The sequence below is a fragment of the Elephas maximus genome, chromosome 2, assembly GCF_024166365.1.
Source record: "Elephas maximus indicus isolate mEleMax1 chromosome 2, mEleMax1 primary haplotype, whole genome shotgun sequence".
NCBI lineage: Eukaryota > Metazoa > Chordata > Mammalia > Proboscidea > Elephantidae > Elephas > Elephas maximus.
Window position 1 is genome coordinate 116,100,005 of NC_064820.1, and position 21,050 is coordinate 116,121,054.

Sequence of the window (21,050 nt, forward strand, 5' to 3'; positions counted from 1 at the left end):
CTGGCTGTACTTCTTTAAAAAAAGATTTGTTGGTTCTTCTGGAAGTCCAAGGTATGTTCAATATTCTTCATCAACACCATAATTCAAATGCATTAATTATTCTTTGGTCTTCCTTATTCATTGTGCAGCTTTCACATGTAAATGAGGCAGTTGAAAATATCATGACTTGTGTCAGTTGCATCTTAGTCCACAAAGGGACATCTTTGCTTTTTAACACTTCAAAGAGGCCTTTTGCAGCAGATATGCCAAATGCAATAATACATCATTTGATTTCATGACTGCTACTTCCATGGGTGTTGATTGTGGATCCAAGTAAAATTAAATTTTTGACAACTTCAATATTCTCTCTGTTTATCATTATGCTGCTTCTTGATCCAGTTGTGAGGATTTGTGGGGTTTTTTATGCAGAGGTGTAATCCATACTAAAAGCTGTAGTCTTTGATATTCATCAGTAACTGCTTCAAGTCCTCTTCGCTTTCAGCAAGCAAGGTTGTGTCATCTGCATATTGCAGGTTGTTCATGAGTCTTCTTCCAATCCTGATGCCACGTTCTTCTCCATATAATCCAGCTTCTCAGATTATTTTCTCAGCATACGCATTGAATAAGTATGGTGAAAGGATACAACACTATTCCTGATTTTAAACCACGCAGTATCCCCTTGTTCTGTTTCAATGACTGCCTCTTGGTCTATGCATAGGTTCCCCATGAGCACAATTAAGTATTCTGGAATTCCCTCTCTTTGCAATGCTATCTATAATTTGTTATGATCTACACAGTGGAATGCCTTTATATAGTCAATAAAACACAGGTAAACTTCTTTCTGGTATTCTCTGCTTTCAGCCAAGATCATCTGACGTCAGCAATGATATCCCTCCTTCCGTGTCCTCCTCTGAATCTGGTTTAAATTTCTGGCAGTTACCTGTCAATGTAGTTCTGCAATGGTTTTTGAATTATCTCCAGCAAAATTTTACTTGCATGTGATATTAATGATATTGGTTGAAAATTTCCACGTTCTATTTGGTCATCTTTCTTTGGAATGGGCACAAATATAGGTCTCTTCCACTCAGTTGGCCAGGCAGCTGTCTTCCAAATTTCTTGGCATTGACAAGCGAGTGCTTCCAGTGTTGCATCCATTTGCTGAAACATCTCAGTTGGTATTCCATCAGTTCCTGAAGCATTGTTTTTCACCAATGCCTTCAGTGCAGCTTGGACTTCTTCTTTCAATACCATTGGCTCTTGATCATATGCTACCTCCTGAAATGGTTGAATGTTGACCAATTCTGTTTGGTACAATAACTCTGCATATTTCTTCCATCTTATCGTGATGTTTCCTGCATTGTTCAATATTTTGCCCATAGAATCTTTCAATATTGAAACTCGAGGCTCAAATTTCTACTATAGTTCTTTCAGCTTGAGAAACATTGAGCGTGTTCTTCCTTTTTGGTTTTCCAACTTCAGGTATTTGCACATTTCATTACAATACTTTGTCTTCTCAAGCCACCCTTTGAAATCTGTTCAGCTCTTTTACTTCATCATTTTTTCCATTTGTTTTAGCTACTCTATGTTCAAGAGCAAGTTTCAGAGACTTCTGACATCCATTTTCACCTTTTCTGTCTTTTTATTGACCTTTTGCTTTCTTCATGTATGATGTCCTTGATGTCATTTCACAGCTCATCTCATCTTTGGTCATTAGTTAGTGTTCAATGCATCAAATCTATTCTTGAGATGATCTCTAAATTCAGACGGGATATGCTCAGGGTTGTTCTTTGGCTCTCGTGGATATTTTAAATTTTCTTCAGCTTTAACTTGAACTTCCTTATGAGCAATTGATGGTCTGTTGCACTGTCAGCACATGCCCTTGTTCTGACTGATGATATTGAGATTCTCCATCATCTCTTTCCACAGATGTAGTTGGTTTGATTCCTGTGTATTATTTCTGGCAAGGTCCATGTGTATAATCACTGTTTATGTTGTTGAAAAAAGTTATTTCCAAAAAATACGTTGTTAGTCTTGCAAAATTCTACCATGCAATCTCCAGCATCATTTCTGTCACCAAACAGATCCTCCTCTGTTTCCAATTTTCACATTCCCATCAGTAGTAATTTTCAATACATCTTGATTACATGTTTGATCAACTTCAGACTACAGAAGTTGTTAAAAATCTTCAAGTTCCTCATCTTTGGCATGGTGGTTGGTGCATAAATTTGAATAATAGTCATATTAACTGGTGTTCCTTGTAGATATATGGATGCTATCCTATCACTGAGAGCACTGTACTTCAGGATGGATTTTGAAATATTCCTTTTGCTGATAAATATGATATCATTCCTCTTCAATTTGTCATTGCCAGCATACTAGACCATATGGTGGTCTAATTCAAAATGGCCAAGACCAGCCCATTTCACCTCACTAATGCCTAGGATATCTATCTTTAAGTATTCCATTTCATTTTTGACAACTTTCAGTTTTCCTAGGTTCATAGTTTGTACTTTCCACGTTCTGATTATTAATGGATATTTTCAGCTATTCCTTCTCATTTTGAATTTTGCCACATCAGCAAATGAAGGTGCCAAAAGCTTGACTCCACCCCTGTCATTAAGGTCGACCCTACTTTGAGGAGCCAGCTCTTCCCAAGTCATATTTTGAGTGCCTTCTAACCTGAGCAGCTCAGCTTCTAGCACGATATCAGACAATGTCCTACTTCTACTCATAAGATTTTCACTGACCAATTTTTCAGAAGTAGACCACCAGGTCCTTCTTCCTAGGCTAGCTTAGTCTGGAAGCTCTGCTGAAACCTTTCCACCATGGGTGACCCTGCTGGTATTTGAAATACCCATGGCATAGCTTCCAGCATCACAGCAACATGCATACCACCTCAGCATGATACACAGGTGAGCGGTGGACCGTAACTCCTAGGTAATTTATATTAGGTCTTGTTTATCTTTTCCATATTTATAATGATTTAATCATTTGCAAAGATATATAGGGTTTTTCAACTGATTTTATTACAAAAGCTAAATTAGATATTTCTTTGTGTCGTTGCTTTTTCTCCCTAGAAATTTCTTAAGGAAACCTCTCCAAATGCATTGGTTTAAATTTAATTCATCCTTTGTATTAGAGGAATAATGCGACATAGTGTAAAATATGATGTTTTGTTTCCAATGACAGTTAATTAGTGTGTCTAATTTTTTACAAATAGCATTAAAAGGAACATCCCTGGACATGTATGCTTTAGAAATACAGGGATCTAAATTTAATGGAATAGATTTACAGAAGTAAATGACAGGGGTACAAGATATGTTTATGTGTCAATTATACTAGATATTACCAAATAGCTCTTCTAAAAGCCTATGAGAAGTTCCATTTGACATAGGTATGTTAAATGACAAAGCAACATGTACTTCTTTGCCATAAACAGAAGTCAATGATATTAAAAAGCATCTCTCATTTCCTCTTTCATTCAATCATATTTACTGAACATTTAGATGACAGATGAAAAACAAGTCTATCATTTCACTTAGGATCACCCTAAATAAAAATAAATATTACTATATCCGAGAATCTTGCACATACTTTCAACTGCTTTGCAATGGCTCTTAAATCTCCCCAGGGAGCATTTGAGAATCATCTGTTTCGAAGTACTGTGTGGGATGGAGGAAATGCTGGTAGCATAGTGGTTAAGTGCTACAGCTGCTAACAAAAAACCTGCAGTTCGAATCCACCAGGTGTTCCTTGGAAACCCTGTGGGGCAGTTCTACCCTGTCCTATAGAGTCGCTATGAGTCAGAATTGGCTTGACGACAATGGGTTTGTTTTTTTTTTTTTTTTTTTTTTTATGTGGGATGGATGGTTATTTGTTGGTTGGTTTGTAGTCTACACTACTTCCCCAATTCACACGATCATTGTCACAATGAGCTCGTATTATTGATGGGAATATACTATCTTGTTCAGGTGCATTGGGGCAGAAAAATTTAAGAACCAATGTTGCAGGCATTAACCTACTTAACCAAATTCATTGCAAGTTATTTTCTGATTAAAAAAAAGTTAAAGTGCATCTGAAAACCTTGTTGGCATAGTGGTTAAGTGCTACAGCTGCTAACCAAGAGGTTGGCAGTTGGAATCCACCAGACACACCTTGGAAACTCTGTCCGGCAATTGTACTCTGTCCTATAGGGTCACTATGAGTTGGAATCGACTCAATGGCAAGGGGTTGGGAAAAGTGCATCTAGCATAGTGCCTAACCTGTAGAAAGCATTCAACAGATAGTTGTTGAACATATGGATATGAGGCAGCTCTCCACTGTGTAATAATGACACAAAAGCAAGGCACCAACAGACATAGGCAAAGGATATAAGTTCCACTGAGTGAGGTAAGCAGGCAACATTGGATTTGCACGCAAACAAATAACCACAGCCAGGGGACCAGCATTATATTTCAAGTTGGAGGGACAGAGCATTTCTGTCCCAGAAATCAGATGTCTTTTTTTTTTTCATGTCTACAGTCATATATCATTACTTTAGAAAAGTTTTAATATATTTAACTAATCATTTTTCCTAAAATACACAAACTTTAAAATAATTTAACAAATGTGGCCCAAACAAAAGTGTATCATTTCAAATATACATACCAGGTCTTATAATACTTATATATACCTTAAGTGGAAGTTAAAGATAGTGGTAGCACCACCAGAATTCAATAAAGAAAATTTGTACACTCAACATAACTTTTTATTGCACAGTGCCTGATCATATCATATCATATAAAGCTACTTTGTATTTTATTTTTAACTGACACAGAGGAGAAAATGCTTTATTAATTGAGGAAAGAAATCTTTGAATAGGAATAGCATTGACTTTTAAATTATTGGCCTTATCTTGCTCTTTTATGTATGCTCAGAATAGTGACAGCATTTTCAACAATGTTCCAAAAGCCATTTAGCTTACAAAGTGGAATTATTGTGATACGGTACACTTAATGCATTTCTTCTTCATAGCATCTTATTTCATAAAAATCAATTGGATTTTATGCCTTGCATAGAAGGCCCTTCTTCCACAATGAAGTCAGAGTTATTATGGGTAAGCTAGCCAGATATCACCAACTGCACTAGAACCTCTCTATAGTATTTACTGTTGCACGGAATGCAGCATAAGCCACTCCACCGCACTACAATAGGTAGCACTTTCTCTAAAGCACCCATTGCAGGAACTCTTTATGGGAAGCTATTAATATTACAAAGGTAGGTAAGAATGTCTTAAAGTTTTCCCAGAGAGTAGACATACTGAAGTAACAAAAAAAATCTGCCCCAATACAACTTTACACATAAAGTACACCTAGCATAATGCTTGGCCTGTGGTAAGCATTCAACAGATGGTTTTTTAATAAATGAATATAAGACAGTTCTTTTTTTGTTTCACCAAGTGTCTGTCAGTTTGTCATACTGTGGTGGCTTGCATGTTGCTGTGATGCTGGAAGCTGTGTTACCAGTATTTCAAATACCAGGAGGGTCACCCATGGTGGACTGGTTTCAGCGGAGCTTCCAGACTAAGAAAGGCTAGGAAGAAGGACCTGGTGATCTACTTCTGAAAAAATTGGCCAGTGAAAACTTTCTGAATAGCAGCAGAATGTTATCTGATATAGTGCCAGAAGATGAGCCCCTCAGGTTGGAAGGCACTCAAAATACGACCGGGGAAGAGCTACCACCTCATAGTAGAGTTGACCTTGGTCATATGGATGGAGTAAAGCTTTCGGGATCTTCATTTGCTGATGTGCCGTGACTCAAAGTGAGAAAAGACAGCTGCAAACAAAAATTCAAGTGACTGATAGAACCACAGTGCATCCCTGAGTGTTTGCTGAATAAAAGAATCTAAGGACATTTTCTTCAGTTTACCATTTCCCATTACTAATAGGCCTGGGCTTCAAGCCTGCTTGAGGCCTTTTCCTACAGGATGAAATCCAAAGATGGAGCTTTAGTAAAGCTTCAGTGCAAGCTAATTTTCTTTAAATATCCACAGAAGTAAAGATATTTTAAAGGCTTTTCTGTCAACTCAGTAATCAAAAATAAATAACAAGTAATATGTGAATAGAACTTCTATGATAAATTTAAGATGTTTAAAATATATCATTATCCTCTTTTATGGCATTTATAATGATATAAATATATATCACAACAACTTTTACTCTTCATTTCTATTAATTTTATTTAAAATTCTATATACATACACATAAATTAGATCATATCATCTATGTTTGGGCTTTCTTAGTATACTATTTCACCTATTTATTTCCTCCTTGATCTCTTGTCATCAAGATAAATAATATTAACAATTTAATATGTGCACTTTCATACCTTCTTCCATATCATATAATCATACATGATTATATGTGTGCATATACACATACACATTATTTTTACACAAATAATGCATGCCTTTCACATTTGTTTGCCAACCACTCCTTCCCCCCATGAGATATTTTCATAAGCAAGCTAAGCTGATTTTTTTTTTCACAGTACCATGTAAAAAAGAATTGGCATAGAGGTGATTAGGAAAACACCTAGTGGAGGGACGTAGCAGTTCACAAACAAACATAGAACACGCATGTTAGCTGCATAAAAAATCATAGTACACCACACATATATGTGGAGTTAGTCACTGTTTTGCAAAAATGGGATATAGTATGCATACTTATATTACTCCGGATTCTCCAGAGAAACAAAACCAACAGAATATCTATATGGAGAAAGAGAGATTTACTTTAAGGAACTGGCTCACAAGACTGGGGGGTCTGGCAAATCCGAAATCTATAGGTCAGGTAGGCTAGAAACTCCAGCATTAAATCTGTGTTACAGTCTTGAGGCAAAATTCTTTGCTCTTTGGGAAGCCTCTGTTGTTTGCTCTTAAGGACTTTAATTGATTGGATTAGGTCCACCCATGTTATAGAGGGTAATTTGCTTTACTTAAAATCAACTGATTGAAAATGTTAATCATATCCAAATACCTTCAAAGAAACATCTAGTGTTTGATCAAACAACCAGGCACCATGGTTTAGCTAAGATGACACCTGCAATTAACCATCGTGGTACTTTTTTTCGCCTTGCTTTCTTCTCTAAAAATACCTCATGAAATCAATTAAAGTCCACCTGTGTGGTTCTATGTTATTCTTTGGTATTGTTGCATAATAGTCTAGGGCCTTGATGTAGCGTAATTTATTCCACCATAACTTGTTGTGGGCTCTTGCTTAGTTTCCAGTGTTTTTCTGTGAAGATGAATTCAAAGATCAATCCATTTCCTTCTGAATATATTCATACATATGGGCATTTTTATGCCAATATATCCACGGGCCAGTTTCCCAGGAGTGGGATTGTTAAAATATAGATAGACATACAGATAGACAGATCTAGATAGATAAATTTGAGTAATGTTTACAGAGTGCTACCCAAAATGGATGGAATTTTCCACATGTCTATTAATATACTCTTTACCTAAAAAAAAAAAAAAAAAAATTTCTTTTTTTTACCTATATCACTCATTCAAAAGTAGTCACTGCTTATTTTTCTTCTTATTTTTGTCAAGTGATGAATATAAAGTACTAGACCATTATCAACCTCCTTTCAATGCTAGTGAATTTATAGCTCTTCACTTGATTTGGTCTCCTAAAATTGCTATTTCATATATCCTGTGGTTTACAAATACAAATTTTGTGATAAATTTTTAAGAGAATTTGTCTTCTATATTCTAATATTTTCCAAATCTGTTTATTTATTGCTTCTATATTGTATTTCTACATAATTTTATGTAACCAGCAATATCCATCTTTAGTTTCATAATTTCTTTTTTCTTATTTGGATTAAAAGTTTTCCTTCTTTTCCTCCATATTTCTCTGACTTTACATTTTTTCCCCTAGGTTTTTTGTGAGATTTTTAGTTTTAGTTTTTACATTTAAATCTTTATCCAAGCTGGGATTTTTTTTCATGTGGTGTAAAATGAGGATCCTAATTTATTTTACTGACTTTCAGACAGATGGCTAATTAAACAAGAACCACCCTTTTCACCCTGGATTGAAATACCATTATATCATATATTAATGTTTGTATATATTGGAATCATTTCCTGGATTCACTCTTCTGTTCTATGAGCTATTTATCTATATTTATATGGTTATCATGTTGATTTGATTTGAGATGATTTATGATATAACCATCTTTATTATTATTTCCTTTTATAATTTTCTTGATTATCTTAAGACATTTTTTCTTCCATGTAAACTGCAATATAATTTATCCCGTTCAAAAACCCTGTTGAGATTATAATTAGTAATTTGTCAATTTTAATTTTCATGATATTGAGTTTTCTTTGTTTGTTTTGCATCTAACTGAATAAGCTTCCACTTCTGGAGATATTCTTTATGTCCTACATACGTCCTTCGATAAATTTTATGTTTTTCTTTATACAGGTACTATTCTGTTCTTATTTACTTCCTAAGAATTTTATAACTTTTTTCACAGTGATTGTTAATAATATATTTTGTTATTTTTATTTCTAGAAGCTTATTGTTATGATGAGACTCCCTGGGTGGCACAGTTAAGCACTCAACTACTAGCCAAAAGTTTGGTAGCTTGAACACAGTAAGAGGTGCCTAGGAAGACAGTCCTGGTGACCTGCTTCTGAAAGGTCACAGCCTTGAAAGCCCTATATAGCAGTTCTACCCTGCACACGTGGTGTCTCCATGAGGCAGAACTCTATGGCACCTAAAAGCCGGAAAAAAAAAAAAAAACAAAACTCATTGCTACTCATTGCTATCGAGTGGATTCAGATTCGTAGCAACCCTATAGGACAGAGTAGAACTGCTCCTTGGGGTTTCCGAGGCTGTAAATCTTTATGTAAGTAGACTGCCACATCTTTCTCACCCAGAGCAGCTGATGGGTTCAAACCGCTAACCTTTCAGTTAGCAAGCAAATGCTTAACCACTGCGTCACCAGGGCTCTTTGGATGGTAACTAAAAGCAAAAATTGTTATAATACGAAAAGCTTGCAATTTTGTATACTTATCTTTTATCTAATCGGTTTACTATATATTCTTAATAACTAGTGGACTATTTTTACCAGAGTTCCTTGTGAATCAGTATTTATTTCTACTTTTTCAATACTTACATCGATTATTTAATTTTCTTGTTTTAATGTATTATCTAGAACTTCCAAAACCCTAATGAACAATAATAGTAATAACAGATATCTACATCTCATTCGTGATTTTCCAGTATTTTACACAAATAATGGGCACCTTCTGTGTTTGTATGTCAACCGTGTCCTACCTTAGAAAATGAGGGGAAAATGTATGCCCTTTATCACAATCCATATTAAACATGACAATGTTGTTGTTAGTTGCCATTAAGTTGATTCGGACTCATGGCGACCCCATGTGTGCAGAGTAGAACTGCTCCACAGGGTTTTTCAAAGCTGTGAACTTTCAGAAGCAGATCGCCAGGCCTATCTTCTGGAATGCCTCTGAATGTGTTCCAGCTGCCTACCTTTGGCTAGTAGTCATGTGCTTAACCATTTATACCACCCAGGGACTCCTAAAGATGACAGTAATCACAACCAAATAAAGTAACCAAAACTCATCTTAAGAAATTGGGGAAGAAAAGAAAGATAGCCAAAATGAGTAGGAGAAAGAGGGAAAAAAAAAAAAAAATTAAATTGCTGAAATAGAAAACTTGCTTTTTACTTACATTCTCACAAAACTGAATGATTTTTTTTAAAGACAAATAATTGAGAATATGAGGGAATATTTTATTATTATGCAACTCATTTGTCGAATAGATAATAACAGAATAAGCTCTGGAAAACTATTAAATTCTATTTATTAAGTACCTACTTCATGTAAGCACTGAAATATGGTACATGGAGTATAAAAGACTTCCTTAATAAGCTCTCCTCAATATTTTTCCAGGATGATTTGATTTCTATACTGCTTAAAGCATTGGTCTCCAAACATTTTATATAATACTTTTTTAAGATATGTATATTTCTACAAGCTGATTACATATACTAAAAAAAAAAAAAAAGCAATAATATATTACATATATTTTTAAAAAACTGTAAATGTGTGTTTTTAAAGGATGAGATAAAATAAAAATAAATACAACTAACATTTTCCTGAACTTCGACAGTTCATCTTCTGGCCTTGGAGTCTCAGGGCCTAGATAAAGAAAAAAGGGACTAAGTGACCATCTGCTGACCCTTCTGACCAAGAGTTCTAGTTCTGTCTGTATCCGTTTAGGAGCATTTTCCCCATTTTTTTAAGATGACACCTCCCAGTGATAGAACACAGCAACACCAAAACATCACAGCAAAAATACAAGTTCATATTCTATTCAGATTTTAAAAATCAGATGCATCATATACACCAGTACTGCTATATGCTGACAAATGTAAGTTATTACCTGACAGCAGACACGGGAAGCTTATTAAAAAAAAAAAAAAAATTACACTAGTATATCTTAAAATGAATTTCCATATCAAATGTATTAAATTAAGAAATCATATCCAAACTAAAAGCTACCATTAATTTCTACACTGAATGCATTAGTTTTGTGAATTACATTTAACATTGACCATTTCTATACTAGCGAAGACGAAGTAAATATTTTTTTTTAAGGTAGAAGATATTTAATTACGTTGCGCAGATTACAACACAACATTCTTTATAGTATCTAAGCCATTATATTAGGCTTCAGTGTCAAGACCTTCATAACATGAATAAGATTTGTGTGAATTGTTTTTTTGTTTTTTCTTTTTGCTTGTTTGTTTTAATCTAGCCGGCTGCAGGCTCAAGCAGAGAATAAGATGTTCAGTGGTTTGCGGTGTAAAGTTTATCTTCACAAGTAAAGGGGCTTTAACTTAAACCCCTTGTTGTCTTTAAATGAGTTTAAGGAACACAGCAAAATTTTTGGATTGAACCTAACTAAGATTTTCATGGATTTGCTTTGCCCCATATTCATAGATTTAGCAACCGTTATAATAAAACAGATGTGAAATTTCTGTAAATTGAAATATTTCCTATTAATTCTCCTAAATGCCTTTCTAACAGTGGCTGAGCACTTTCAGTCAACAGATTATTCAAAATAATTCTTGAAATCACATCTTAGGTGATTCCAGCTCATTAACATCAGAAGTGGTTATTAATCAGGCAGGAGATGGCTTCCAGAGTAAATCTTTTCAGAGATTTGATAAAAATTTGCTGACCAATGACAATAAAAATTATTATTTACATGTCATTTCCAAAAGGAGGAAAACCAAAAGAGGAAGGCAGCTCAGCGCCATCACAGAAAAACTTCCCTCTCAATCACGGGGCTTAAAGAAAGAGCTAGAGTCCACAAGTGGGTGCTCCAGGAAAATTATTTCTCTAACAGATTTGACACATCTTGCAGTGGATTCACACTGCCTTGGCAAGCAAATGGTTTAGCTTTGATGGTGTTGCCAATAAAGCCACAGTCTTTTGTTGTTGCGCAAACACATTTCTCTCTTTCTTTATATGGCCTCCAGCAAACTACACATGTTACTTTTGTTTGGGTAATTTACTGTCTTGGAAAAGGAAGTATGAAACTACTTTTCAGAGAAAGCCATTGAAACTCCTTGGCTGACAGCATCAGAATCACTAGCTTCAGAAATATCACCACAAAGCTTTCTCTGATCAAATGGAAATATTCAGAGGAAAAAAAAAAAAATCCCTTCTTAAATCCACCCAGCAGAATTCCCCCCAAGCCTTCCTTCATAAAGCTTGATTTTTACAAGCCATCTGTTTTCCAAATAGACCATATTTTTGGTCCTAAACATCCCTCTTCATGCTCCTTCCAACCATGTTTCTCATTATTTATCTACAAGATTAATATGGATCTCTGAAATGAGAACACTATCTTGCCTCACAGCCACTTTGTAAATTGCTATTGTCTCTTTTTTAAAAAAAAAAAAAAAATATATATAAAAGTTAACACTCTACCTCCTTGGCATTTCTTGTGACTCAGTCTGATTATTGCTTTGGTGAATATCATAGTTTGCTTGTGTGATCACTTGTTTTATTTTAGTATTCACACTTACTTTCTATTTTTTAGCTAATGAGAATCCTCTGGTTATATAATTTGGAAATTAGATGCTAAATTATCATTTTATAGAACTTAGAAAATATATTCCTGTTGTTTCAATCAAAAGAGCAGTTGTGGTGCTCTTTTCTCAAATTAAGTGAATTTAATTAAATTTTTAATCAATATGCAATGATTTTTAACAATTTTTATTTCAAAAAATAAAATAAGATTAGATCAACTTAGGAGCCCTGGTGGCACAATGGTTAAGAGCTCACCTGCTAACCAAAAAAAGTTGGCTGTTCGAATCCACAAGCCTTTCCTTAGAAACCCTATGTGGGCAGTTCTACTTTGTCAATTTTAAAAATAAGTATCATCTCTCTTATTCCAGTGTGGGTTGGACTTAAAACACAACATTTAGAATTATTTTTCTTTTTGAAAATAGATTTATTTCTTAACAGAGATTAAGTCAAATAAAATCAAGTGTTCACATTATTTTGAAATTATTTTGTCCTCTCTTTGAGGACTAAGGTGTGCCTAACCCAAGCCATGATGTTTGCATTTGTCTCAAATGCATGCGAAATAAGGAAGACCAAAGAACAACTGATGCCTTTGAATTATGGTGTTGGCAAAGAATATTGAATATACCATGGACTGCCAGAAGAATGAACAAATCTGTCTCAGAACAGGTATAGCCAGAATGCTCCTTAGAAGCAAGGATGGCAAGACTTGTCTCACATACTTTGGACATGTTATCAGAAGGGACCAGTCCCTGGAGAAGGACACCATGCTTGGTAAACAGAAGGTCAGTGTAAAACTAGAACCTCGATGAGATGAATTGGCACGGCGGCTGCAACCATGGGCTCAAACATAGTAATGATTGTGAGGATGGCGCAGGGCTGGTCAGTGGTTCGTTCTGTTGTACATAGGGTCACTATGAGTAGAAACAGATTAGCTGGCACCTAAGAACAACAACGAATGACCTAGGAAGTTAATTAACTTCACGACCTAAAAGGTTTACAAGATTCCAATGTTAATTCTGGCCTTAAAAGCACCAAAGGATATTTGAGACCTAATAAATCTGAAGCTTGCTTAATGCCTGTGCCGAAGAAACAATCCTTGGAAAACTTTCAGTGAGTCAGGAACTCCAAAGACACACTCAGGAAACCTGATACCAAAGTCCCCCATTAGGATTTAGTGAATTGTCTCCATCAAGGATAGATAACTAATACGCTCATCATCATGTCTAGAGAAAGACTAGGGATTATTATTGTTGACGACCTGCGGGTTACTTGTAGGGGTTCAGAAAAGAATTAGGCTTCTGTTAACCAGTGAAATAAACATCTTCAAACTATTCAATTTTAGAAACTTCTCTCGAATGTATACATAGCCTACAATTCCCAAAATGCATAACCCAGATGCCTACCAAAACCTTATGTACTAGTTTATTTACTTCTCTTAACCACTTTGGCTTCTTTTCTTTCTTTTTCTTTTGTGTTATTTTTTAAAATTTTTTGTTTTACTTTGGTTGGGAATGAAGTGAAGAAACCATAATGTTAAGTTAGTTTAAGAATGATTCCATAATAATAAATTCTGCCATGTTTAAACATGTTTAAATGTTCAGAAGTTTTCAGTTATTTATATTGAAATGATAGTCATAAACTACAAGAATAAACAAACTATAAATTATTTTAAAACAACCAAATGTAACAACATTGTTTTTTTGGTTGTGGTGGTGGTTATAAGTTGTTATTGTTATTGTTGTTACAAGAAAGAAATTCATTTTTACTGCCTTTAAATATAATTTACATTCACTATGAGTCAGAATCAACTCGACAGCAACAGTTTTGGTTTTGGTTTATGAAGGAAAAGGAAAATGTTGCTTTTTCTCATTTCATCTTCTTAGCATGTAAGCAACTATAAAACTGAAAATTTATATTGTATACATTCTTTCCAGAACAAAGTACAATAAAAAGTAGATTGTTAGTAATGAAGAGAAAGAAAATACCATGTGTACACCATTCCACTGCTTTCAGCAGTGTAGGCTTGCGTTTGCTTTGAGAAGTGTGCACACATACACACACACATGCAAACACACAAACATTTCTCCATTATCTCACAGCAAGCACCGTACATTAATATTAAGAAAACCATTCTTGACTTCCAAAAATTCTATAAATTTTCAGGGGATCTAGAAAGTCTTTTTTTCCAGTACTTTTTTTTCACATATGCATGAATGTTCATATAATGCTTGATCAGAGAAAATAACACTTTCATAGATTCAAATAAATCAAATTAACAGATCATTTTACTTTTACATATTTTCAACTTTTTTTTTTTCCACTCTAATAACTGTGAATGGATTTTGGTTTCCTGATAGCTAGTAATAAATATACTGTAATTTTCATGTCCTCTGAATAATTTGAAAGGTCGTATATTCTACATCTCAACCTTTAAGCACAACTTCAGGAAAGCGATTCTAAGCAGATCTTTACTTCTTTCACTTGTTACCTGGGAGACAATGTTGTTTTTCTTGCCTGCAAAAGGCATTCTGTGTCAAAACTCCCTTGTCAGAGAGCTTTACTCAGTTTATCCTTGACAACCATTCCCCAAAATAGGAGAACTGCTTTAAAACTTTTACCTTGGTAGTAACTTGACCAATCCCACTGATGACTGCTTCAACCAGCCTCTGTTCTCTCTGAGAATAAGATTATTCTAGGCTTTGGGAAAAATCAATTTTTTTAGAGGTCACCTGTATAAGGTTGCATGGTCTTCAGTTCAGCTGATTTTTCACTACCAATCTGGAATTTTCTCATTGTACCTTTCTGCTGTTATCACTCCCATTGGATATCCAGGCTTTCCATGGATTATTATCTTACCATCCTCTCACTATTATTTTACCAGCATCTCGATAGGATTTAGGAAAAGAGTAGAGAAGACATTAAATCATTCTAAATAAGAACCTATAGCAGTCAGGATCCAGGCAAGAAAGAAATATCACATTCTAAAAGAGTGATTGAGGAAAACCAAAAAAAAAAAAAAAAGTTGCTGACAAATGGACTCATGTGTGTCAAAGTACATCTGTGATCCATAAAGGTTTCAATGGCTGATTTTTCAGAAGTAGATCACTAGGCCTTTCTTTTTAGCCATTCTGGATGAACTCAAACCTCTAACCTTTCACTTAGCAACCAAGCGCATTAACCATTTACATGACCCAGGGACTCCCTTTTTTCATTACCAAACCCGTTGCCATCAACTAGATTCTGACTCACAGCGACCCTATATGACAGAGTAGAACTGCCCCATAGGGTTTCCTTGGAGCAGCTGGAGGATTCGAACTGCCAGCCTTTTGGTTAGCGGCTGAGGTCTTAAACAGAGCCCCCTTTTTTCATTAGAAGCTCAATATTGATTCCATACACACACAGCTCACCTGCTCTGCTTCTCTTATTTACATTACTTGCCTATCCTCTGAAAGAATGTGAATTTGAGACTAGAGACCCCTGATCTAATAGAAGCTGTTGATTGAGTAAATCTACATGTATTGTTTCTCCCCAGCCAAGATTTTTGCTAGGTATTACTTGGTGGAGGTTGTAGATTCTCTTCTCTCCTCTGGTACCCCAAGTGCAGCAATCCTATGCTGCCAGTTATGAACAAGACCTTAAAAGATAGCTTAGATTCCTGAAATCCAGTTTCTAGGTTCCTGACATCAAGTTTCTTCCTTTTTCAGTCAATTTAAGGGCAACTCCAGACACAACAAAGTGGCTTCCAAAGAAGCCAATTCAATAGCAGTCAACGTTTTCTCGACAGAAGAAACAGAGCGTTTATAAAGTAGCTCCTCAACATAAAAAGAATTGAGATTTCCCTCAAATGTTTCCAAGAATAATAAAGAAATTTGTCTTTTAAGCACATTTGGTTTATAAATCTGAATTCAGGCAAAAGGAATTAGAAAATGTAGTAGGATCTGCAAAGCATTTTTTTTTCAATTGCATGTAAAGAAGTATGGATGGCTTTATATTCCTATAATAAAGCTAAGCCAAAGGAATAAAATATGTCTTATTGTTTAGTCCAGTTTGGTTCCATTCCTTCTCATAATTTTGTGTGGTATGTTTTGCTTTTCTTATGGACTCTGGGGAGCCAAGGGGGTGGGTGGTACTTGGTTTTATCCTACATACAATGTTATTGGGTGTTATTAAATATTTTATTAGTTTCCCACAGAGTAGGAAAAAAAATGATCCTTGAAAATTAAACTGAATACAGTGCAGAGTTAAAGATAACTAGTAATTCCATTTTTCATGGGAAATTCCCACTAAAAAATAAAGTCAGAAATGTAATGTCTCCGATATGATGCAAAGTAACAGCAGCAGGAAAAGGTTGCTTGTATACTAAATAAATTGAGATAATTGCTGGGGAAGGTAAAACAATGATATTAGAATTATAGACTTTTGCAATTAATACTGGAAACCCTGGTGGCATAGTGGTTAAGAGCTACGGCTGCTAACCAAAAGGTTGGCAATTTGAATCCACCAGGGGCTCCTTGAAAACCACACGGGGCAGTTCTACTCCGTCTATAGGGTCAAAACACTCTGCCTAATACTCTTGCTTTTCCTGTTGTGACAAAAATTTATATGTATTTCTGAACTTATCAAGAAGGAAACTTTTGCCAACATGCAATCAAAGTTTTAAATATTCAGCTGTTCTAGTTGAAACTATGTATTCTCTCCCACTATAGGCTATCATTATAGAGACGTACTGAAAGCAATTGACAGCACAATCATAAGAAAACTATCTCCCATAGGGTTCCTACATATCTCACATAGGAAATCAATTTCTGTATTCACAGGAGAGGAAAACACAGAAGTTTCAACAGGAACACTTTCCTGCTGTGGCTTCCCCTCATGTTTCTCAAGAGCCATGTAAATATTAAAAGGATAAATTCATTTTCTAAACAATCTAGACATCAACCCAATGAGACATATTCACCTCAAGGTAATAATGAAATCAGTTGCAATCCTTTGGGGGGAAATTAAAAACAAAATTAATTTATAAAGGACAAGCATGTACATTTGGGATTTGGGATGAGCGTTTTTTATGGGATTAAGATTGAAAGTTTCAATGAGAGTGTTTGATTGGTGGAGGGAAACCAAAGTAAATGCATTAAGAATCATTAAAGGGTTTTCTTCTTTTTTTAATTCTGAGCGATATGGTTTTTAACCTGTGATTTTTTTATTTTGTTTTGTTTATGGGTCTCCTCGTATAACATTGTGTCTCTGGGTATAATTGCAAAGGCACAGATATTAATTTCACCCCTTTAAGAGAAAGCATGGCATTCTTTCTTACATTTAGCCAAAAAGAGAAGTGAAATTATTGTAAATGTATTCTATTCCGCTCTAACATTTTTTAATTAAACTACTTCTCCTTTTGTGGTTACAGTACTTAGATTAATCAAGACCAAAACAGCTGCAGCAAAGAATCTATGGGTTCTTTATTCTAGCATAGAAAAATAAATCTCTAAAAGTAGCAAACTATGTAACATGTTCTTTTACAAAAAAGCCTTTGATAATTACTCCCAAGAGTTAAACATTTCTTTCAATCTTTTACTCTAGTAATCTGGACGTCATATTTCTACCTTTAATAATAATTTCAGTTGCTCATTTGCACGTGTACCTCCTCAGATTCAGATAATTCTCCATCCTATTTGACTTATTACCGCCTGCTTCTTTCTGCCAAAGATAGCCCATGTTTAATGACAGTATTATGTAAGATGTCAACCGGCAGGAATTTCTTGCCTGCTTCACAAGGCCAGAGAAATAATGTTTCACCAGATTTGTCTAGACATCAAAGCCTCGTTTTTAGGAAAATTCCCAGAGTTATCACAATAACCATTCTGGCAAAAAATTAGATGTGCTTTGTTATATTTTCAGTGGCAGAGGTCTTTGAAGTGGAACAAAAGGAGGCAGCTAACATGAAAACAAACAATCTGAAGTCTGTGATTGTATTTCAAGGAAAAAGTACAAGTTAGACACCAAAAATATTTTATGGAATCACTCAAAAGCCAAATTCTACCAATTTGTAAAAAGCTGTGCGTTTTGGAAGCAGATTGTTTTAAGATGAATGAATTATGATACAATCCTGGGTACTTAGCTATGGCATCTGTTAGGTGGTAAATTGCATCAGATGCCACATGCATAATGAAGGAGAGAACAGTTTTCTGTTTCTAGAGTGCTCCCCACTTGGAGATGTGCAAATAGAAGCAGTGAAACTCAGACCAGATGGAAGAGCTGCGATGCTGGAGACTGCCTATAACTTGCTGGTGGTGCTAGGTATCTCTTAAAAAATGTATAAGCCGATAAGGCCTCCAGGGAAATGTACTTATAAGCTGCTCAATATTCCCGATGGTGATGAACCAATGCATTTAGTGCTACTTCTGCTGTTACTGGAAGAATCTGTGTCAAAACTTAGACCACTGAGGAATGTAACTTTCTTAAAGCATTAAATTGTCTTTTAGTTTTCACAATGAGGTGTGTAGATAACACCACAGAGATTAACATAAAAATAACCAATATGTGCCTGCATATAAGAATAAATTAATTAACAAAAGCAAACTACTTTGAAGATTAAAGGCTGACTTTGTATTTTCTAAATGAGTAAATACTGTGCTTCTGAATTGATTTAATTAGATAGCAATTGAGAGATGTGATATGTTGAGGCAAGAAAGAACTAACCACACTCTATTATTTAACAAGGTAGATATAATCTTTAAACTTACTAAAAGGCGTGCGTAACATGCCTTACATAAATATATACGTACAATATTTGTGTATTTGTGTCTGTTATGCGTACATCTATATGCGAATTCACATTTACGTTTAGTTTATGAATTAATCTTTATACTGACTCCCTTTAACCTTGGTCAAGAAACCGATTCAGGTCTGACACGGTCTATTAATAAACTCTAGTACTTCCGTTTTCAGGGAGCTAGATGAACAAAAGGTATATTGGAAAGTCCTCATCTTTAGAATGCAAGTCTACTCCTGCCCTCAAGGGAAGATTTGTTGTCAATCATACTGCCATTCGCATTTCCGAGTTTTAATTCTGTTCAGTGGTCGTAAGATAGAACAAATTTAAACATGTCAATGTATCTTAGTAATATGAAAAATTTAAAAGACCTGAAGATCACTTAGTGGGTATTTTGAGTATGGCATTTCTTTTCAAATAGCCTACAGTGGGCAACTCCTCAGTTTTCTTTCTCTACTCCCTTTGCTGTATGTAGAGAGTCCTTGGGAGTACTGGGTTTGCCAGCACCAGTGATGGTTTCTCTGCAAACTCAAAGCACTGGGCGTGATTTACTCTCTCTGAAAACTTCAAAGGGGATGCACTTACACAAGCCCAAGTGGAGGGGAGTCACTGAGTGCTCTCAAAGTTGGCACTTAACGCAATGCAGACACGATACAGAATTCGTATTTCTCAAATCAGATGGAGGGGAATGCTTTAAAGACTATCTGGGCAACTCTGAAAATCCTTTAAGAGGCTAATTCTTTCAGGTTGTATAATTCTTCACTTATGTAAGGCTTAGATTCCTATCATAAGGAATTTAAGCAAAAACCTCAAAATATGGAGATCATCATTTAATTTTTTTTCTCTAAGGCCAAAAACGGGAGAGTCAGAGTGATTCTTTAGAAAACAAAACATTTGTCATTTCATGAAACTTCAGTTTTAAAACTTTTGTTTTGCCATAATAAAAATTGTACCTCCAACCTAAAGAGTACTTCACATATACAGAAATGTACATTTAGAAAGTAATTACTGAGTCCCACCAACTAAACACAACTACTATAAACACTTTGATCTATTTCCTTTTGTATTTTTTATCTATCAGTGTTTCTCCCTAAAGCTCTAATCGTAATATTCATTTAATTTTCTGTCTTTCCTCATTTATTATATAATAATCGTGTCTTTGTTACTTATTCCTCTTCATGTTAACTCTGCATAAGAGTCTATAACCAAGGTATATTTAGAGGTATCTATTTTTTATCATTAAATATGTAGGTAGGATAAAAATTCTTGCTGTTATAAATACTCCTGCTATCAATAGTTTTGATAATTGAATTTATACTTATATTATTTTCCCAGGAAAAAGAAAATTATTTATAGATGGATCATAAGATAATAATGTCTGTAAATATGATATGCATCACTATATCACATTGCTTTCTAAAATTCCAACCAACAATGTATAAAAACGTCCATTTCACTTTACTCTTCTTTTTAAGTTTTGTTGTGCTTTCGGTTTTTTTTTAATTTGATAGATTAAATATGGTATATCATTATACTTTTCATTTATTTGACTTCTGGTGAAGTTGAGCATTATTACTCCATATATATGTTTATGGTTCTAATTTCTGCTTAATTCAATTTTTAATACTTTGACCCATTTACTTAAGTTTTAATGTTAGTTTATTTAGCTTAATAACTCCATTTTTGACACATTAACTTTATTGATTTGACATTTGTTCTAATAAGTGTTAACTTTAGCTTTTTAGATTTTCTCATGCTTTTTTAAAATTTTGATTTTTTTAATTTGGCTATTTTCTGAAAACAATCTTATTTTTTAATCAAAGTTATCAGTTTTACCCACCTTTACCCATCCTCTTGAGCATGTAGGTAAGTGTTTATTTCTGTATTGGTTGTATCTGTTGCTGCAACTGCTGTGGTGGTGATGGAAGTTAGAGTCTTTTGATTGTTTGATTTTTAATATTTAACATGCTAAGTCATTCAAAGTTATTTTAGCTGATAAAGTGTGAGTATATAAATTGACTTTTACTCAGATAGCTAATCAATTGTCACAACTCCATTACACAATGTAATTTTAAATGTTTACATGCAAGTTCCTTGGCCTTTATTGATTGCAATAAGAAATTTTAGAATGAAGCGTCTACCGCATGACTTAGTTTCCTCATGCTGCCTCTTGCAAAAAAT